Here is a 24,374-nt window from a genome sequence, read left to right on the forward strand (position 1 = left end):
TGCCCGGTTAAAAGAATTCCAAAAATATGCTCATTCTTACCGTTGCTAAACAGGCATAACATTTTAAGAATAATATGGCAACGAAATAAATGAGACTATATTGTTTTGGTGCACTTAAATGCCTGTAAAATCCGGAGTATGCAAGCAGACGTGTAATAAGCAAATGTTGAAGCAGTGATTGATGAATGCTAATGACGGGGTTCTTGCACTTCGAAATTTTTATCTTGCTTTGATGTTTTGAAAAGATAATTGAGAATATTTTAGGTTTTGCTTGACGGTAAACCAGTTTTCAAAATATTCGCTGAACAAAAATGTTTGAGGATGAGAGTATAACAAAATTCTTTCTCTTTTGAGCCACAAATATCATTGACGGTAACTGTAAAATAATGTTATACGTTTAATTTTTAATAAATTAAAATCATGACCTTTTTCTTACACTTCCGTAAACAAGTCTTAGAAATGAATCGAAAAACACAGCTTTTTAAATAAAACTTTTTGATTATTTTATTTATAATAGAAATATAATTAAAGAAAGAGTTAAGGAGGTTTTGGTGGAAATTAAATTTCACAATTTCGAAGATTTCTTTTTTATAAGAGAATTTAAAAAAAAAAACGTGATGTTATTTTAAAAGCAGGAAATTAGGTATCTTAATTCTTATTTCCTGCTTTTTCAAGCAACGAAAAAACTCGATATTTTTCAAACTAAATGCCTCAGGTGAGTTTTAACAGCTTCCCTGATTATCCCGGTTAACTCGGGTCTCAATATACTGCAAATATGTATTATCCCGAGAAAACTCGGGTATCAATATACTGCAAATATGTATTATCCCGAGAAAACTCGGGTATCAATATATTGCAAATATGTATTATCCCGAGTTAAGTCGGGTATCAATATATTGCAAATATTTATTTTCCCGAGAAAACTCGGATATCAATATATTGCAAATATTTATTATCCCGAGTTAACTCGGGTATCAATATATTGCAAATATTTATTATCCCGAGTTAACTCGAGTATCAATATATTGCAAATATTTACTATCCCGAGAAAACTCGGGTATCAATATATTGCAAATATTTATTATCCCGAGAAAACTCGGGTGTAGCAGAATTTGTCAGNAAAAAAAAAAAAAAAAAAAAAAAAAAAAAAAAAAAAAAAAAAAAAAAATCTGTTGTGATTGAAAATTTGTCAATTTTTGTTCAGGAGTTTTGCTGTTGGATTGTGAAACTGCACCAGTGTTTTGTGCCATTTTATACACGCTAGTTGCAGGATTTACATAGTAAAAAAAAGAGGAAAAAATGGCGCATCACTTTACTGCGTTCGGAAAGTATCACTTTGTGTTGTCCCTCGTTTTAAAAACTATCATATAAAGACTAATATTTAACTTTTTTCATTTGCCCGAGATAACTCGGAATAGTAAACTAATGGTAAACTAAATGTTTTTTTTTACACATAAAAAAATTTCAATTTCAATTTAAAACTTGTGTATTATATTTTGTTTTAATTCCCTGTATTTATTAATAAAGTAAAAAAAATATGTTGATTTTGTGCATTTTTTTCAAAAAAAATTGGTAAGTGAAGCGGTTAAAGACATCCTGGTCAAACAAAATCTCGAACAATGAACTCTATTACAAAACAAAAACTAAACCCATCACAATCGAAATAATAATTAAGGAAAGTGGTCCTGGATAGGGCACGCTCTAAGAATGTCCTCAAAAGACCCAACTAGAACAGCTTTGACAAGAGTGCCGAATGGAAAATGGAAAAGAGCCCGGCCGGAGATATCCTACTGACAAATGATAATAAAGGAAAGAATAATCCTGGAATGGTCCAACTAGGGAAGCGGTTCTTGGAATTTCAAACTTATGGTTTCATGAGCCACATGGCCTAAAGAGAATTAAGTCAAGTTCTACCGTTTCGGCATCATTACTTTTACCAGTATCTACAGTAAACAATTACTTTTATTAGAATTTACAGTCAAGAGCTATTATTACTGCGAAAATCATAATAAATAAAATAGTTTTAGTAATGAAACCGCTATTTAAGAGTTTTTTGGATTTAAATTTTATATATAAAAGAAAAATCATATGAGAATATTTTTATTATACCATGTCACACATTTCTTAACGACAGCAAATTATTTTGTTGTTAAATTATGTATAAAAGAACATGTAAAGTAATTTTAAGTACAATGCGTGAAATTAAAAATTCATTAAAAAAATTCTTCTTACCTCTAAAAATTGTCAAAGTTTTACTTACTTTTTAGTTCAAATTTGAACAATTTTTTATTCAAAACATAAAAAGCTTTGTTACAATCAAAAACTGATTTTCTACTATTTTAAAACATAGGGCTGATATATTTTTATAAAACAAAGCAACATTAACATTAAAAATGAAGTAAGGAGAATATTAAAAGTTTGCCGACCAACTGGCTTAGAAAATCGTTATACTTTTTGCTCTAAAACAACAACTAAACACAAAAAAAATACATAATATTTTTTGTCATAAAAAAAATAATATAGAGATTTAAAAAAAAATGAATATCTTAAAATTTTTTATAACAAACCGATACGTAATCCGTATCCGGCTTGCAACAGCCACAGTGCTGACGTAAAATATCCTCAGTGATAGGCGGATCATGGGTTTGAGTCCCCTTGCCGTCAGGCTAACCGTGGGAGGTTCCCGTGGTCTTCCTGTCCATGTAACGCAAATGCGGGTTAGTTTCATCAAAAAGTCCTCCACGAAGGGACATTTCTCTCAATACTTGGACCAGGAGTTCCCTTGTTTTCTGGATTGTGTTCAAAATTAAAAGGCGTTGAACATTAGTAGTCGTAAGCGTTGAACATTAGTAGTCGTAAGCGTTGAACATTAGTAGTCGTAAACCCAAAAATTGGGTCAGATGTTCAACGAAGGTTATAAAATTAAATTAAATAAAATAATCAACCGGTGGTGGACCTGGCTATATTTTTATAAAAAAAGTTGTTATGCTTTTGTATTACAAAAAAAATTTAGTTTAAGAAACAAACATAGAAAAAAAAGTTAAAAGTTTGGTAACGAATTGGCATAGACAACAACTCGTCTCAGGTTCTCTGCAGTTGAGACATCAGTGATAAACTTAGTCAATCACTGATAACAAGTTACTTTATTATGATGTCGCTGTCCCACAAAAAAAAGTCAACGTGTTAACTGATATATTTTGCAGATGCTTAAAACCATCATGAAAACGTGGTTCAAGTAGTCTATATCAAAGATTTTGATAACACGCAGACCTGCTTTAAATTGCCTGCTGAATCTATTTCTTCTTCAAACTAACTTTTAATATCCAGCTCCAGATTAAACAGGAAAAAAAACTGATTATACATTTCTAAACATATTAAAGTGCAAATAAATGATAATGAAATTTAAACATAATTTTATTTGCAGATATTTCTAACAATTGACATTATATCATTCAAACGTGTTGCAAATAGTTGAGATAATTTTTTCTAGGTTTTTGAAAACATGTAAACTTACTTTAAATTGCTAACTCTTAGCGGCCATGTTTTAGATTGAACAGAGCAGAAATAAAAACTTACTATATAAATGAATTGAAATGTAAATAAATAATAATTAAATATAAACTGAATTTTAGTTGCAGATGCTTATAACAATCAAAATTCCATCATCAAAACGTGAGGCAAATAATCTAAATAATTTATTCCAAAATTTTGATTACTTGAAGACCTACTATAAATTGTTTATTCAATTTATTTCTTCTTCAAAATAAAGCTAATTTTTAGAGTCCAGCTTTGAATTAAATAGAAAAAAAATTAAATTGACTTTTTTAAACATATTGAAATGCAAATTAATTATGATGAAATTCAAACTTTATTTAAGTTGCAGATGCTAATAACAGTTAACATGATATCATTAAAACGTGGTGCAAATATTCTGGATAATTTATTCCGAGATTTTGAAAGCATGTAGATCAATATTAAATTGCTAATATTTATTGACTATGCTTTAGATAGGACAGAAACAAAAACTAAATGTACATTTATAAACTTTTTAAAATTTGAATAAATTATAAATAAATCCAAGCTTAATTTTAGTTTTTGAAGTTTACCAGAATAAATTTGAAATATAATGATAACCTTATTTGAAATGTATAAAAAGGAATTCAATCAATTAGACTCCAGACGAATACCTAATGATGTTATTCAGTGAAATTTGTTTTTAAAATGTTATAGTATAATTTTGACAGCAAATTTATCTTAAACGTACAGGTATAATTGGGTGTTTGGATCTTTTGCAGCAAATTTCGAAAACAAAATCAATGTTTTGCATTTGCTAAATATTTAAAATTACCCGAATAAATATATAATTACATAATAAGTTTATTTTACATTAAAATAATAGTTTACGTTTGTAAACTTTTAATAAAATATGATATAAAGTTATATAAGATATATATTACGCATGCCTTGAATGTCATAAAATAGTAAGCATTCAATTATTTATATAGAAATATATAGGGGTGTACAAAATAATGGAAACACTTCTGTACAAAAACATTTTTTGGTATTTTTCAGAAAAATACTTCAAGAATTATTTTATAACTTCAAAAGTGCTCAGATTATGCAATTTCTCATACATATCAATGTAGTTTAAAACTTTTAAAGGTTTGAGGAACCGACAATAAATTATCAAAAGAAAAACCCTATGTCAAATAATGTAGCAAAAAGTTTGTAACATATATCGATTCCTTTAGTTATTATATGCAATTATTGCACAAAATTTCGTAAATCTAGTTGAAATATTCATAGAGATATAAACATTTAAAAAAAAACTAATTTTTTTGTCTTTTATTCTTTTGCTATAACTTTAAAAATATTCAAAAAAATTAAACAAATTTTTTGGAGCATCTTAAAATTAATTACAAAATCATTGCTTTAAAACTTAAGAAAAATTAGGTGCGCAGATATGTGTCACTGCGCAAGATATGAGTCATAAACTAGTTCTTTTATGCAGTAGTTTGCATGCGTAGAATCAATTTGCACAAAAATTTCTTCATTTTGTAGTGAATCATATTTGGCAATTAATAAAAATAGTCCGATTTGAATATCTTGAAAATTTAAAAATTTTCAAGCAATGTTCTAAGTAGCTTCCGGACATTTTAAAAAAAGCTATAAATGTTAAAGGGTATTTTTACAAATTTTATTTCGTAGTATTAAACAAGATTTATTAAAAATGACACGCATGTTTTCTTTTTTTTATACAATCACATTTTAGTGTATAAACGTTTATTGTATGATATTATGATTTATTATTAAATTTTATCGAATGACGCAAAATAATATTTGTAAAAAAAATCTTTATCATATTGAGTTTTTTTTAAAAAAAAATACAAAAACCACTTAAAAATTACTTAAAACTTTTTGAATTTTTAATGTATTCAAATCGGTTTATCTTCATTAGTTGTCGATTTCGATTCACTACAAAATTACTAAAAAAAAATAAATGCTTTTTTTTCCGCGAAAGCGTAGTATAAAAGAACTTCTAATTACTTATATCTTACACAGTTTTCAATACATTTTTCGAAAATTTTTAAGCAATAATTGTGTTATTAGTTTTAAATTGCGTCAAAAATTTTGATTAATTTTATTGAATATTTGTAAAATTATAGCAAAGAAACGTAAGACAAAAAAAATAGTTTTTTTATAAAAATGTCCATATATATTTAAGCTATGTTTACGAAATTTTGAGCGATTATTGCATGTAATAACCAAAATAATTGTTATAAGTCAGAAACTTACCGTTACATTTTTTTGCTACAGAGTGTTAAAAAATACTATTCTCCGTTTGTGATTTATTGTCGACCCTTGAATCTCTAAAAGCTTTAAATTTCATCGATATGCATGAGTCATCGTATTATCTAAGCACTTAAGAAGTTATAAAATGATTATTTAAGTTTTTCTAGACAAATATGAAAAAATGTGTTAGAAATTGAAGAATTGTCACTATTGGAAATTTCTCGGAAAAAATGGCTAAATAACAATTTATAGGATGGTTATTTTACCATATTTAATCAAAACAGTCAAATAACCATAAATAAAATGGTAATAAAACTGTTTATTAACTGCTTTCACCTAATACGGTCAAACAACCAGAATTTTATCGCACCCCACTAGATCAACCTAATGAAGCTACTTAGTTCTTTGCAACAGTGTAGAAATCATAGCTGAGCTGGCTTATAGCAATCTCATTACAGATGGAGCTGGAGTTCGAGTCCTAGTGTTGACACCACAATATTTCCCTTATTCCCTTCAACACGTAAAGAATTTCCAGTGTCCGGCTCTTTCCAATGCCCATTACCTTACGAAAAGACGAGTTCTTATGTCAAGTTAAATAATTTTCTTTTTTTACCTTTTTGAAAAATGCTAGTTATAAATGGGTAAAAAACCGTACAATTTTGTATTCATGGTTTTATAACCACACTTTTTGTAAATAGTTTCAAAACCCTAAAGGAAAAAAACGTCCTTTACCGTAAACTTTACGGTTAATTGGATGGACAGACAGCTACCAGTTATTTTACCATTATTTTAGAATGAAAATTTTAACAGTGTAGAAGTGTTTCCATTATTTTGGCCAACCCCTGTATATATATATTTACATATGAAACCTTATATATGTAATTGAGTGGCTTTAATGTACTAGTATTTCATCGTTTATTAATAATATGGTAGAACTTTAACTTTTATGAAATTAATGCATCGCAAAGTGTCCAATTTACAGAATTTTTAACTACAAGTTTCCTTTTTTATAACAGAAATGTTAAGAATCTTTATAAGTCTCATAAAAAATATCTTAATATCACAAATTGAATCAGTAGCATTCTTAAAACTGACCCTAATTACAGAAGAAAACTAACCACCATATTTTTCCCTTTATGATTCATAACTCGTAATAAAATTGGAGCGTTACTTGATACGATACATTAACCGAGTCAAGCAGAGAAAAAAAAGAAACGCTATCTTCCTGTACAAAAAAAACCTTCTCTTGTTATCTTTGAGATAACTCTCTCGTAGTATCTGGATATCTTTTTCCTCGTATCTCGTCTCTTCTTGGCACTATATAAAGCCAAAATACAGTTCTGACGCCGTTCAATTATTACTCTATCACAAATAAACGTAGCCAAAGCTATTTTTTCTCTTCTTTTTTACTTCATCCAAACGTAAACTATTCCTCGTCGGTCAATCGTAAATCTCGTCGTAAACCGTATGAATTTGTTTATTTTTCCACTCATCCAAAGCACTTAAAGCGTAAAAAGAGACGATTATCTATTTTAAACACTATTTATTTAAAGAATATAGAAGCTGCTTTTGTCTATATAAACACTCAAGTTTTAATGGTATGTTAAGAGTTTAAAGACGATCAGAACGCTTTACTGTAAAAAGATAAGTTGTTATTAATATTTTAGATCTATTGAAATTTTTCGGCTTTGCAAAACAACTTATGTCAGTGTCCGCGGCATTTGCATGCATGATTCACAGATAATGATAAGTTATGTTTAACAAAGTAATTAACCGCTTCCTTAACCAATTTTTTTGAAAAGAAAATGCAAAAAATTAACATATTTTTGTATTTTATTAATAAATACAAGGAACTAAAACAAAACATAATGCACAAGTTTTAAGATGAAATTTGAATTTTTTTATGTGTAAGAAACCTTAATTTAAAATCAGTTTACTATCCCGAGTTATTTCGGGCAGATGAAAAAAGTTAAATATTAGTCTTTGTATGACAGTTATTAAAACAAGGGACAACACAAAGTGATAAGACCGAGTAAAAACGTGATAATATGAAATATACTGGCAAATTCAGCTATGCCCGAGTATTCTCGGGATGATAAATATTTGCAATATATACCTACCCGAGTTAACTCGGGATAATCAAGGAAGTGGTTAAGACAATTTTTATTTCACCAGGCAATGTAACAGACAATCAAAGTTTGAGTTTCGTTTCTTTCGTTTGAATTTTATACTGATAATAACCCATTCTTTATTCATTTCTTTAAAAAAAGGATATTTTTTTTTAAAAAGGCTTTTTTATTTATTTACAATTATTTTTTTTTAATATTTTCAAATATTTTTTTGTATTTCTAAGGAAAACTATATCTTCCTGACAGGGTTGGGTCTTTATTCAAAACTGATTAAAGTTTTAAGAAATCTGGTAGGATAATCGTAATGCACACGAAATTTTTTATAGTATAGATAAAATAGTAAATTATTACAGAAATATGTGATAACATATAAACATATGCTAATATATAAAGTGTATAAATGTTAATAAATAAATGTATGATTAACAATAATTACATTAAAGTAGCATTGCAATAAATTTTCACCTATTATAGCTTTAAGCAAAAGAAGAAAAAATTGATCTATAATCAATTTTTTCTTTTGTTTCATTTCAGAGAGCTCTCGTCTTTTCAATTTTTTTTTCTTACAGAAATAAAATCTTTATAAAGTGGTATTATTACTTTAGTTTTCATAGTATTGAATAGAAATATATTGTTTCAGTTTTATAATTTAATTATTTTTAAAGCTACACCAGCATAAAATCCAAAGTCTCACATTGGATTAATTTAAAAACATAACAGTCTGAAGGAAAAAATATATTAAGAAGAGTAAAACTTATAGAAAAGAATATTGTAGAAGTATATATTCATATAACTTATAGAATTTTAATATAGAAAAATAGTTATTCAGGAATCCGTACTTTTAGTAATAAATTCAAACTTTAAGTTTTTTGTCAGTTTTTTGACATAATGGTTTTGTCTATGGTTAAAACCGTTTAAAATTTATACATGTCAGAAGCTTGACAATCCATATTAAAAGCTTGCCAACGGAACTTTTGAGACATTATGTAATTTTTTAAAACTTTTTTTATATATATTAGCAAGATTTAGTTATTACTTGTCCATCGAAACAGTTGAAGTTACAACTAGCATGTTACTTGCGTGGTAAAATAAAAATACTCACTACACAAATTATTAGATTGAATCATAATTTTTAAGAAAAAAGTCCTCAGATCTTATCGTGTTTTCCAGGAAAATCTCAGCAAAATTTCAGGCTATGATATTCAATAATTTCAGGCAATAAAAAATTATATGATATACACAATTTTTTATTGCATTGTAATCAGAATTAATTAAGAGCCTCATAGCTTACAAGAGTAAAAATTTTTAATTTTTTTTTTTTTTTGCTCCACAAGAAATTTAATTTGTTCCGATGACATAAGCAAGTTGTCGAACTTATCTTTCGATTTATATTCTGTTTCATTGCGTGACTAATTTGAAAAAAGTTATTTTTATCCACATGCAGTTTTAAAAAATGTTTTAAAAGTACCGGAACTTTGGGTGCATCATCCGTTAATCCATTTAACCGTAAAATCTATTTTTACAGTAAAATATTATACCGCAAATTTTTACAAAAGCATTTATTTAATTAGAAAGATTCAGTGATTATACAGTAATTATTATTTTATTTTATATCGGTCGTTGAACAGCCGAACCAACTTTGGGTTCACAACTACTAATGTTCATCTCCGTAGCTTTGTAATTTTAAAGCAATCCAAAATATATCTTGGATCAGCACCCCCAGAGACTTGATTTGTTATGGGAACATGGAGGACTTTGTGACTTGACAGATTTAACGTGCATCAGTCAACATTTACTACACGGGAAGTCTTCGGCCGGCAGGGATCGAACCCACGAACTCTTTGACATAAGCCCAGTGCCCTACAAACCAGGATATCACGGCTTAGTAATTATTATTTTATTTTATGACCGTCGTTGAATCGCCGACCCAATTCTTAGGTTTAAGACAATGTTCAACTCCGTAGCCTTGTAATTTTGAACCCAATCCAAAAGACAAGGAAACTCCTAGATCAAGTGTTAGGAGAAATTTGCCTTCGTGGAGGACGTTTTAGGGGAACTAACCCTCGTTTGTGTTGTACGGTGAAGAAAATCACAAAAACCTGCCACGGTTAGCCTGACGGAAAGAGGACTCTAACCCATGATCCGTCTACCACTGAGGATATTTCATGTCAGCACTGTGGTCGGTGCAAGCCGGATGCGGAATTCGTATCGACCGGGATTCGAACCCGGTTCACCTCATTGGAAAGCGAATACTCTATTCCCTGAGTCATCGCGGTTCCAGTAATTATTATTGTAAAAATTGCAGTATATCAAATTTTTTTATTTCGTAACATATTCCTCCACAAATGGATTTTACGGATTAAATGGAAAGTACAGACATGTGCCGGTACTTTTTTCCGTAATTTGATCCGGAGTTCTTCGCAGTGGGAATAACCGAATAAAAAAATGAATGAATAAATAAATAAAAATTATTCTTTATCTCATTCCTATTAATAATAAAACAATATGCCACGGAAAAAAATTATTTGTCATTTTTTGAGGACTTATTACATAATAAGTCTTTGGTATGAATTTAATATCTTACATCAATACTTTAAAATCAACAAATAAAAGCTAATAACTTAATAGTAGATATCTCGAAAACAGTAGCCACGCAATAAATCGTGTCCATTACATACCACAAACAAGCAATGAAAATCAAAAATGATTAATATCAATAAATCGAATTACAATTGATTGCTGGATTAGCCTTTTAAGTGCCGAATTATGTTGCCATGTGCCGAAAGAACTTTCACCTTTAGAAGGCGGGATGATACAGATTCAACAGAACCGGTTCTTAAAAAGCCACCAAGGCTTCGGAACTTTCATTTCAGCAATGAAAATTAAGGCTTAGATGACTTACGCCAGTCGCGTGAAGGGAGAGGGCCAAGTCTTGAGGGGTCAAGCGGTCAAGTAGAGATTTTAAGAAATAATCTTTTCTTTTACACTTTTCAGCACCTCGCAAATGGTTTTTAATTTTGAAATATCTTTTGCTGAGATGAATGAATAAGTTATGTACAAAAAGAGTTAGATTACAATAGAAAATATACGTTCTTGACATTTAATCTATTTTAAAAAAGAAATAGCACATTTCTTTTCGTAAGCATTGTGATTCAGAAAGGGAGATAAGAAGTGATAGATTTAGGAAGAATTAAATTGTAGAAAACCTCTTTATTAATTTAACGTTGTTATTAATTGTAAAATAATTACTATAAAGCAACAAAAAATAGAAGTTTTTTGTTAGTTCATGATATTAGTTTTACGAAATAATGTTTAGAATATTAGTGTTTTCATTAATTATCGTAGTGCTCTGTTTTGGGGGGGGGGAGGATCGTAACAATTTGACAAACAATTATTGTCACTAATCGCATTTGAGGGAAATTATGTAAACAGAATGCATACAGAATTGAATTTTTTCTACTGTTAAACTAAAATATTACCGTTATTTACGAAAATAGCTGATTTTTTTTCACTACCGCATAAAACCTCGATAAATCTTGACTCGCATAAATTACTTTTGCTAAGAGAAAAATATCTATGTACTAAATTTAAATTCTGCGTTAAAGGTACTCTTTATACAAGTCAGTCACAGCACGTATTGATAGTTCCATAAATCAGAAAAATGGGAGATCCGATGAAATACTTTTAATTTTTTTTTTACTTCCCTTTTGTTATAAATTTTTAAAAAGAATTGTGTTGCTAAGAGGTCGTGTTCAGGGCCGTTTTATCCATTAGGCACTGTAGGCAACTGCCTAGGGGCCCCGCCACGTTCAGGGGCCCTGTGCTACAGAGGAAAAAATTGACAATGTTTCTTAAACAGTAAAAACTTAATTCGAAATTTCAATGACGATTGTCTTGCTCTGTACGCTACATCGACGCTATTTTAGTACATTTCTGAACGCATTCCAAATTAGATATTAATATTATGGTAGTTAGTTCATATATAACGCAGTAATATAATCGCAAGCAATTTTATCGCCGACTAATCACATGACTATACAGCAAGAGCAGCTTTTTTAACACAACACTCTTGAAAAACGCGCAAAAAACTACGTTGTGAATGCACACTTACTGTTCTGGTACCTACCATAAGTATGTATATTCTATGGCCAAGCTACCAAAGAGTATGTAAAAATAAGTATGTATGTAGTAATGTATGTAATATCATTTTAATTAAAACAATTAAAGCTAAATCAACTACAACTGATATATTTCTCAATAGTTATTCCTTGTATTTTATTTAATAGTTCATGGTTTTGTGGGATAAAATATGCATATTTTTTAATTAAAATGCATAATTTTATTAATCTTTTTTTTGTTGCATTATTCATAAAAATAAAGTTACTTGTTTTATTCATTATTTTAATTAAAAAGGAAATTTATACTAAGTTAATTATAAGTAATATATTTTCACATAGTCATTTTTACTTTGTTTAAAAAAATAAAAAGGCATTTTTTAAAATTATTATTTTAATTTGTAAAAGTCGCAACAGGTTAATTATACTTGATATACTTTCCCATTATTTTTTAGAAGAAGTGAAATATCTTACTTTAGTTATTATTATTTTAATTTAAGAATGTGCGCAATCATTAAAATTTAAGTTAACAATGATGTGTAAAAAGGGAGTATGACAGGATAGAAAAAATAACATTCGTTTATCAGTTCGAAAATTAATAAATAGCAGTTAAATTTGTAGTAAAAAATACCAAACGGCCTTACAATATAAAATTCGTATATGTAAAATTCGTAAATTATACTTTAATAAACACATAATGATTAGCATGTTCAGTGCCCTACCAATGTTTAGGGAAATTCCCGTCAGGTCACGCGCGCTGCTTCGAAGCACTCAGCATAGTAGTGTAAAACATACTACTAATAGAATGAAATAAATAAAACTTTCCTCTGTAGTAAATAAAAATTAAATAAATTTTCAGTAATTACTCTTAACAGGGTGTGTAACCAAATCTTTCAACAAAAAATAAGCATCTTTTAAGCACTATATACATTAACAAAATGCAAAATAATTTTCAAAGACTTGAGATGATGAAACAACTCGTTTCTGACAAAGAACTCTTTTCTTGATTATATTAGCCACCATAAAAAGATATTTTTCGGTTCGATTTCAGAGGGTAGAAAATGAAACCTTGCAAAGAGTTGCACATGAGACTGCTAGAAACTCACCGTACTCAGCTCAGTAGATTTGGAAGTATTTCATCAAACATGNACTATGTCTAGTTAAGAGCCACTGCCCGATATACCTTACACTGATGTTATTTTAAGGTTCAATGCCAGTGCTCCAAACATCTCCTAATCTACACCCTAGCACCTATGTGATTGTTGACATTCGCCGATGAAAGTCGACATTCTCTTCATTTCGGTTATTTTGCTTTTTATTTTCTATGACTGTCGTTGAACAGAAGACCCAATTTAGATTTTACGACGACTAATGCCTTGAAATTTTGAACCAAATCAAGAAGACAAGGAAACTCCTGGATCAGAAACCACAGATGCAGGATTTGTTAATGGAACATGGAGGACTTCGAGATTCGACAGATTTAACGTGCATCAGTCACACGGGGAGTCTACGGTCGGCGGAGATCGAACCCACGACCTCTTGGACATGGGCCAAGTGCCCTGCCAACCAGGCTATCTCGGTTATTCACGGTAACATCGGTATACCACAAACCAAAAATATTTTCTTTCTCTGCTTATTAAAAACTATAACGCCGGGAAATTAAAAGATGTTTTATGCGAAAAACACTTTCAGGTAAATTCTGGATTTAATATTAAATCATTCAGAAACCGATGCTTTTATGCTGCATTTGGATAAATTTAAAAATGATAACAGTGCAAAATTTGCCTTTTGTAGTTAATATATTCATGTTTCTTTTTCAATAGTTCTGTAAAATTCTTTCCCCGATCCGCTAAATACATACGTTGTATTGCGTCATAGACAACATTTTTGAAACATTTTTAATGTAATCGTTGAATTTTCACTTCGTGCAATTTGTTTGCGAGTTTTATGACTGTGAATGAAAAGCGAGTTTTACAGTTTGTGTTTCAAAAGTAAAATGTAGTAAGCAATGTAGTAAGTAAATGTACCCATGTAGTAAAAAACAGCGTAATTATGAATAAAGTGTTGTGTTAGCGAAAAAATATATTAGGAAGTAAGAAGACGGTAGGAAGGGGGGAGGGGCCCGAGACGAGCATTGCCTAGGGGCCGCGACATGCATAAGCCGGCCCTGGTCGTGTTAATTTATTATGACGATAAAAATCAACTGTGACAAACACTTTGACACTTGAATGTAAGATATTTATATTTAAAAAATTGGAATTAATCGATACCTGCAGTGCACAGCTCTGACTTGACTAGATAGGAAATTTGTAAGAGTACCTCACTCCTTCATCTAAATTGTTAAAAAATAATTCTGACTAATAGCATGGGTGGTGGACAGCTCATATATAAAACAGAGTATTTATATGGTTTATATTCTGCAATGACAGCAGGCCAGGTGGCCGAGCGGTCAGTGTGCCCGACTGTGAAACCAATGGTTGCGAGTTCGAATCTCGCTCAGGGCATGGATGTTTCTCTCTGTGTGCTGTTCTCCTTCGTGTGATGCGTGAATGTGGCACACTCTATAAACGGGTATTTGTGGCAGTATGGCGTGGGTAATGTTGCTCAACTTCGTGACTTAGATATTACTGGGTAACGTTAAATGAGTCATATTTCCGGCATCTTCCTAGGTGAAGAACGAAAGTTCAGTGCCTGCCTTTAAAAAATAAAAAAAATAAAAATTCTGCACTAACTTGCACTAAATGTGTACAGTGAGCCAGTGAGAAAATATATCTCCCCGGATAACTTTAGTGCAAATGATTGGCTTTTCAAACATTAAGGGCAAAATTTTTTTCCCAAACGATTTTGATTTTTGAGCTCCAGAAATAGGGAGATACCCATAATCTGGAAAATATGGTCCCGAGCGTATTTCTATAATTTTAAATGATGCAAAGTAACGAGTCATAAGTTTAATCTCAATTCATCAACAACAAAAAATTTTAATTGTTGTAAAACTTGGCAAGCATGGATTGAATAATACTAAGTGCAATAAATTTTTCTGTCGGTGAATTGAGTGCCAAAATCCCCTTTTTATTCACCGGGAAGACCGGTTATTCATCGTGACCATCTAGATAATTTGTAAAAGTTAAGAAAATAAAAGATATTGCTTAGTTGTAGAATTGTAAAATATTCGTTCGTTAATAATAACTATAAAAATATTATTGCTATTAATAACAATTTTCAATAATTACAATTTTGATTGTGATATATTTTGGCAGTCAGAAATTTGAATTGTTAACTCGAAAATTTTGCAGCTTTGACAATTCAATTTAAGATTTAAATCAGTTGGGAAAATCAAAGCATGACAAAAAAAAAATATTTGTTGTACTGTTTTTCTTTGTTATCAAGAATGCTAATAAAATAGTAATCCTCAATTACTTATCACCTCAATTACTTATTTAATCGCAATCCATATTGTCATCATCATTAATGTGCGTTTTTTTTTTTTTTTTTTTTTTTTTTTTAACTCTCATAGGTAGAACGAGAGCTAGTTCATCAATGAAATATCCCAAGCCCTTTCTATAACTACTGCTATAGCAAGTGGATTTCGAATCTACTAAAAAGAACACTGAAGTTCGACCATAACTAGCTCATTATTTGAAAAAAGGAGCTAAAGGCGGGGAAAGTAGAATTTCAGGTACAGCGCCCCCTGTTGATTTAAAGCACAGAATCCCAGCCCAGACGAGTTTATCAAAGTTATATCCTTCAGTTACAGAACACCCAATGATGCCATTTTTCATTTTTATAAGCCTCTTCCCGGATCCACTTTGAAAATAAAAAACAACAAAAAGTAATAATTCACCACCTGTTCACAAAAAGGTCTGTTTAGAGCATTTTAAAAAAATTTTAAAGTTAAATAATACAGTGTCGTCGCTTAGAATACACCCAAAAAAATTTTACCCGTAAAATTTTTTTAATACAGCTTGCGAAGTGTAAAATTACTAAAATTTTTATAATACTAATTGCCAAAGATGCAATCATGCTGCTATTGTTATGATTCTTAAGGCTGATGTTCTTCCTACGCATTATGGTTCAAGACTTCTAATAGTGTTCAAAACACTGATAGAAGTTTTGAAAAACAAATTGTGAAAAAAAAATATTTTAATGAATATTAGTATTTGTTTTATGAAATTGAAATACATATGTTTTGAGGTTTTACAGACTGTTAAAGTCTCAGTTCAATTTGAAAAGTTTTCTTCATAAAAACAGCCATTTACGTAGAATACTAGAAATACTAAAATTAACTTAAAAAACCTAACAAACCTGTTTAAGAGAGTTTCTTTACTGTCCTTTAAAAATTTATGAACTCGTTATTGAAATTAATTGCATTATTCGGGTAATTATTTTCTCATTTGCTCATTTAAAACATACATATTTCTAACTTTATAGGCGATGCTAACATTTAACTATTTGTTTTATAAAGTAGGAAACGATTCATTGTTGGGCAATAGAATGATTTATACATCTTACGTTTTTATTTTCTTATCATTGTGGCAATGGCACTTAGATTTTATGACGAGACACAATGCTGTCTAAATGATTCCAAGAACTAGCTTAATATGTTCATTAACATTGTCGTGTTTATGAACTAAAACTGACGCATAGCTCGTGTTGTATTGCGTCAGTTTTCGTACGTCAGTTTCACAACCTAACTTTGTTTCCGGAAATATTTCATTCATCAAAGAGAAAAATATAGAATATTCGTAAGAAACAAATTTTACACTGATATTCTATTTTTATAAACTACTGTTCATTAATTTCTATACCCAAATTCTTTTGTTACCAAAAGCAAGCAAAATACTGAATAATGGAATATTCAGGGAAGCCGTTGCTTGTAAAATAACTTCCATTAATTTCTGTATCAAATATGGATCTTAAAATGGGATAAGAATAGTGTTTTTAATAACGAAAATTTTAGAGCAAAATTTTGATCACTGTACCAAATTATACAAAATGCATAAGAAGATAAGCGAATCATTTGGACATATGAAGTTTACAAGATGAAATCATCTGTGGGAGAAGATTCAAATTAATTGGAATAATAATAGAACCGAAATTTCCGAATTGGTAATGGCCACGGTTGTTACGATTAACACTAAACATACCATAACCGATCAAATGACCGTACAAGAACTTTTGCGTAGAAAATGGGCTTATCATCTTATCGTTTTTGCACATTTGACTTCATGACTTTTTCTAACAATTATATACAGTTAATATTATATTATTATTTTATTTTTTTTTTCCATTTTGTTTGTTTCGAATAATACTTGTCGTATACCTATTTCTGCCACAACCGGTCATTTGACCGGGAGAACAATTTATTGCTTTATAAGGTTATCGGATCAGAAATTACGATGTAATGCATTCGATTAAGATTGTTGCGTAGTTAGTTCAATCAGAATAACTGTGAATTTAAATTTCAAGAAAGTACCTAAAATTTTAGAGAAGCATTCTTGTGTAAGAAAAAGTGACAAAAACTGAATGTTTTGGTAAGTAGCTTATATTTTATCTTGATAGCTTTACTTCATTTCTAACTAACTGTTAGTTTTTACTCAGAAAACTGTCGAAACGATCAAGACAGCACAAGTTCTAAGAAGAAATAATATTAATTATAGGAATAATTATAATTCTTATAATTTTTATATATTCTTATAATTATAAGAATAATTATAAGAATTATAGAAATAATAATAATTAGAAGAAATATATTTGCGGAAAATGTACTATGGAAACTGTATAATGTAAAAAATGCGTTGATCAATGAATTAAAATTTCTTATTCTTTGTGTTTGCTATACATAAAAATGGACAATATACTATTTTGTTTAATTATAATAAAGTGTTTTTAGTTTACTTCTTTCTTAACATCCATATTTCATACATTCAATCAAGGAACATGAAGTCCGGTTATTTGACCGGCTATGGTAGGTATAGATTAAGTGTTGGTATGTTTAGTGTTAAAAGGTAACCTAAAGCGGAAGTATAAATAGATTTATGCCCAGCTAATAGAAACGTGTCCAAATCATTAAACCGATAGAGTGGATAAATCCAGGTAAATTCAAAAAACAATTTCATTATCATTTTATCCCCTCTTGGAAAATGTAATATCAAAAGGAATAAAAATTGACAGGTATGTAATGAAATCTTTGATTTAAAAGATTATTTTCATGCAAGAGTTGATTACTTAAGATATTTGTTGGTAACACTGACAAGAAAATAATTGAATTAAAATTAATGAGTTGAAATAAAACAATAATAAAAATTCAAATAAGATAATACATGTATTAATTTTATTACTTATATGATTTATGATTCATTAATTACTTAGAGAAAAGCAAGAATCTCGTAAGAGGTTGTTTGTTCTGTCCATACTAATACTATGCTTTGTTTACGATTTAGAGAAAATAAAATGGCATTTAATAAATATTTATAAGCATTATAATTCAAAATATGATACATCTCCAAATCGTTATTAATTTCAAATAAATTTTTAACTGTAAATCTATTTAATGCAAATGCTATTTAATGTAAAATGGTAAAATATAATTTTATTTGTTATTTTACTATATTCAAACAAAATGGTCAAATAACCATAGAAAAGATGAGTGTGAGAAAAAAAAACTTTTATCTATTGATTTATTCTCTAGTAAGGTTAAACAACCAGAATTATATCTGCGACAGCTAGGCCCACCAATTAAGGCTACTTTGTTCCCAGCAGCTTGGTGCATACTGTAGCTGAGAGGGTTAATACGTCAATCACATAATCAACTGAACAGGGGTTCGAATCACAGCGTTGATACTACAATATTTCTTCCACTCTTTCAATACACGAAGAGTTTCCAGTGTCCTGCACTCATCAATAGGTGACCCTGGACTATTGGAATATGAAATTATCATTCACGTATAAATGAAGCAGCCCCCATACAGCTTCAATGTTCATTTAAGTTTCATTTGTCTTGTTTAAAAACTATGCTTGTTGTAAATAGTTACAAAACCATATAGTTTTGAAGAGACGGTTTTCTAATCAAACCAGTTGTAAACGGTTTCAAAACCGTAAAGGTAGGAGAATGTTCCTAACCATTATTCTAATAATGTGTATACATTTTTACCAGAAAAGCAACTATATAAAATAGTTGACTTATTGCAAATATTCATTTTAAAATATCGAACATACATGTGTGATTAAAATTGAAAGTCTTCCAAATAAAATCCTTATTTAAATTTCTTTTCTGCATTTCCAAAAAATAGATAGTATTCAAGATTTGAACAAAAATAAGAATTTAAATAAATTCCTTAAAAAAATAAGTGACTTAAAAAAAAAAAAATATTTAAGCTTTTCCTCAGCTCTTCGTATGACTAAAATAAATGTTTAGATTAATGTAGACTAAAGTTCTATCACAATAAATACTAGAATCTGTGTCAGGCAAAGGATTAAATAGAGCCAATCCTTCTAATCACACAACAAATTTTGATTACTTTTTTTCTTTGCTCTATTCCATTTAACTGTTCCACGTGAAAAGATATTAATTGGTTATAACAGGTTCGTTTCGGAAAAGAATGAGTTTTTGTAGAAAAATGGTATTAGATGGTCTCTATTTTATTTTCAATCTATCGTTCCTTCCTTCATCATGTTTTTCAAAACCCCGTTTGTTAGAAAAAATAAACATTTTTAAAAAACCTGAAAAGTGATGTGCTCCATTTTCCCGCATAATGCATTTAAAAAGAAATGTTTTTTTTTTTTTTTTCTAAAAATGATACTGAATATTTGCATTCTTTATTTAATGGAAAACTGAATTTTATTTTCTAAAGTATAATGAAATACATTTATTGCTATACTAAATTTAATATATATAAATCAATACATATATTACACTATGCTTCACAATTTATGAAGATAGCTTGTTTTATAATTAATTGTAGTCATCGAACATAATGCTTGCAAACAGGAACAAGAAAACCGTTTTTTTATTCTCTTAAAAAATACTATTTTAATTTAAATCTTAAGCATTATAATCCTTTTAAATATTATTAGAAATTAATCATATATTTTAGTTAAGTCTGTAAATAAGAGTTTGTAAGTTGCGCATGAAAGCGATTTAATTTTCTTCTGATTTTAATTTTTTTTTTCTTTTGAAACACTATTTTTTTCACTGACATCAACTTTATCGTCTGCATTTTAGTTTTAGAAATTTTGTGTGGAACAATTCATGTAATATAAACATAGGTTTTGAGTAAAAGAGGTTTTTCATTCGAAAATACTTCAGTAATTGTTAATAGTTTTAAAATGACTTTTTAAAAAAATAATTAAAAATCAATTATATCGTAAAATAAATAAAGAAGCCTACAATTAATAAATTAATTTTTCGCGATAAAAAGAATGTTGTTCATATATAATGCAAATTTTGAAGTAAGTATAATAAAAATATATTTTTGAATCAACTGTGTTAAGAGCTCGTAATGATGTTATAAAATGTGTAAATTAACAGATGATATAAAATAATATCGTATTTAAATCGATAATAATGTATGCATGTTAATGTATAGATATTTTTGAAGTTTATTCCGTATTTTAGTTAATTCGATAACTTAACGTTAATTAAACAAAAGTTAATTAGACAAGATCAACATAAAGTTTTAAAAAGTTCATTGACAAGATTTTTGAACTATGTGCTCCCTATTACGGACTATTAGCTAAAATCGTATAATCTATTATGCTAAAATACGTTCCACGACGATTTAAAGAAAAACTTAAATTACTATAGCATGTATATACACTTATGGAATTTTCATTCTAAAATTATGATTAAACAACTCCCAGCAATCCATCCATCCCATTAACCGTAAAGTTTACGGAAAAGAACATTTTTTATTTTTACGGTTTTGAAACCGTTCACAACTTCTATGGCTACTATACGGTAACCATATAAGTTGTAAGATATAGTACAAAACTATACGGTTTTTTAACCATTTACAACTGATATGTTTTCTTTAAAAGTGTTAAAAAAAATTAACTGAGCATTCGAGCTATGATTTTCGTTAGGTAATGGGCATTAGAGTTGGTTGTAATTTATCAAAAGGAAATATTGGGGTGGCAGCACTGTAACACAAAACTCTGTCGGTTATGAGACTCACAGATTAGCCCAGTGTTTCCCAAACTTATGACTTTTGTATACCCTTTCTAAATTTTTTCGTAACGCTGAGTACCACTAGTAAAAAAAATGAATTAATTTTTTACTATAAAAAAATTGCACAAAAGTTAAAAATCGCAACTGGCTGTTGACACCACCAATTATTAACTGTTAACTCTGCAAAAAATAGCCAATAGAAAAACACGTAATCGTAAATTTTCATGGCTAGCTTTGCTTCTAAATAAAAAAATTTTACATTTTCGTTTGTTGCAAGATATTTCGCATAAGAACGAGCACCCCCTCTAAACTGTTCCCGTACCCCTAGCGGTACGCGTACCACACTTTGGGAAACACTGGATCAGCCCAATAGGCTATCATGTACCAGGCTGCAAGGAATCAAGTGGCTTCATTAGGTGAACCTAGTTGGTGCAATAAAATTCTGGTTTAACCGTATTAGGTGAAAGCAGCTAATTAACGGTTTTTCGCACAGTTAACAGCTTGAATACCAACTTATTTATGGTTATTTGACTGTTTTGTTTGATTATTGTAAGATAACAATTAAACAAATTGTTATTTAATAATTTTTTCCCTCTAAAATTTTTAACAGTACCTTTATATTAGAACTTTACGTTTAAATATGCATAAAACTTTTACGTTTAAATATGCATAAAAAATTAGTTCAGAAAAAATGCAGGCAATTTTTGTTTTATTATCGTTATTTTGTACATTAATTATAAACTTTAATAGCAAGCATTTAATTTTTCATCTTTCACTTGCTCTTGAATCCAAGTAAATTTTATGATAATTTTTTTATAATAAATAAATAAATTTTATCACAAAAAGTAACATCTGACATCAATATGACAAATGTTCTAATTTCTTTTTAACTCTTAGCAATAAACAAACAAAGATAATAAACAAAACAAAAAAATACAAATATAATTTGTATAAAATATTTTTATTCCTTTTCAATGTATAGACTTCTAAAATGTATAAAATAGCCTTCTCGAATAATACTAGGAAAAATATTTTCGTTTTTAAATTTAAGCGCTTAAAAAAACTATAGAACTCAGGGTTTATTAAAATGGTCAATGATGATAAAAACTGAAGAATACCATTTAGTTTATTTTAATCAAGTTCTAAATAGTAAAAATAAATATTTGTGACATGAAGGCTAATTCTTTGCATCCATTATATTTTCTTCCAAAAGTAAAAACTCATTTTATCGCGCAAGAAATTTTTCTTCTCATGAACAAGATAAATAAATTCGACTTCACTGCAAAGCATGTAATCAGATTTTCACTGCTGGTTTGTACATTAAAAGATTCTGTTTACTTTTAATTGTTTCTCGTTCTAATTATAAAAGAAAAATGTAAATTTTTAATTTTCCTTCCTCATGAACAAGATCATTCAGAAATGAGGCTTCACAGCTACGCATATGTAATTAGATCTTTTATGAGTGCTGGTATATTCCGTTTCGCTTTAATTGTGGAAGAAAAATGTAAAACAATTCATGCGACACATTGATTCAAAATAAAAAGACATTCTAATGGCATGAAATTGTGATACTTTAATAGCATTAAGAAACTACTGAAAATATAACAGTAAAACAAAAATTCAAAAATCCTACGAGAGGAAGATGTCAAAAACGATTCTAAAGAAAAAGGTCAAATTTCGAAATTTGGGAAATCATTCATCTCATGTTAAAAAATGTTCTGCCTTATCCAATTTGAGGCTCATTCATTGACCATTAATGGATTATAAAAAATAAAAAAAGAAAGATGCTGTTATTCACATTCTGATTCTATTATATGAGTCAGAGAGATCGTGCTCCAGATATTCTAAATTCAAGGCTATTATACTCGCCGTCTGGTCGGACTGAATAATGTGATATGAAAATTATGTAAATGAATTATTTATGAAATAATATTGCTAGGAAACCTAAGATAAAAAATAATGTTCTCGAATCATAATCATTTTGTATCATTTAAATTTTTAGCAGGGAACACTCGCAGAAAAAAAACGGTTAAACCTTGATCCGTTATAATGGAAACTTGAACCATTTCTGCAATTTTAAGAAATTGTTAAACTAAACTATATTACCATTGAAATTATTAATATTTTCTTTAGTTGATATTTTTAAGTATTTAAGAAAGGTTTTTGCAACAGAATTGAAGCAGAGGATAAATTTAAAATGCATTTTTTAAATGTAACGGAACAGTATGAAGCAATTATCATAATTTTGCCCTATATTTTTCTCGTAGCATAATTGTTTTGAAATTTTTAAATATATTCGAAATTTATTTTTACATCTGTATCTGATTATAAAAAATGTCGGATGAAAATTGCACATAATTCTGGTCTTTTTAAGAAAAAACTTCATAATTATTCATTTCTGATTTCAAATGATTTAATATAACTCGCAGACATGAAGTTAGAAATTAATAAAATTTTCCAATAGAGATCTAGTTTCATTGGCCGCAACTTAAACTTACTTCATAGGGGAATAAAAAATTAAACTAAATAACCTTTTTATTTAAATTATCGTTCGGAAAGGGTTTTTCATAGAACAAAAAGCATACGGTTAATTAACGTTTTTAACGGAACAAATTTTTAAAAGATTCGTGATAAAAAGAATAAATGAATGCGATTTGTTGGAATGAAGCAAATGAACAAAACTGAGTAAATATTAATGTTCATTATCACATTTTCTCATGTTTTATTATTTATTTTTTTCATATAAACTAAAAAAAATCTGTATTTTTGAGATGAAGCTTAATATGCGAATTCATTTTTTAAATAAAAAGCATCCAAACCTGTATTGGTATATATACATATATGGCAACGTTACTTTTAAAAAGTAACGAGTAAAAGTACAAGTACTTTTAAAAAAAGTAACGAGTAAAAAGTAAAAAGTTCTTAGTTTAAAAAGTAACGAGTAAAAAGTACAAGTAAAAGTACAAGTACTAAACAAAAAAAGTAACGATTTAAAAGTACATTTCTAGGAAATCGAAAATTCAAAGTAACCTAAAATTTTATTGAATAATATTCTTATGTTCTTTAATGTTTTTGCAAAATTGTTGTTATTTATTTAATTATTTTTAATTTTGAAAGTTATGGATATTAATTTATTTTTAAATTCGGAGGAATATTATAATATAATTTTAT

At 28.7% G+C, this 24,374-nt stretch overlaps 1 protein-coding gene across 1 annotated transcript in view; it reads right to left on the reverse strand.

The window, feature by feature from the left end:
* LOC107454853 (large neutral amino acids transporter small subunit 2) overlaps positions 1–24,374 on the reverse strand; it is a 79,063-nt gene that overhangs the window by 53,182 nt on the left and 1,507 nt on the right. The window lies entirely within an intron of this gene.

This window comes from Parasteatoda tepidariorum, chromosome X2 (genome assembly GCF_043381705.1).
Source record: "Parasteatoda tepidariorum isolate YZ-2023 chromosome X2, CAS_Ptep_4.0, whole genome shotgun sequence".
In the NCBI taxonomy this organism is placed as follows: Eukaryota; Metazoa; Arthropoda; class Arachnida; order Araneae; family Theridiidae; genus Parasteatoda; species Parasteatoda tepidariorum.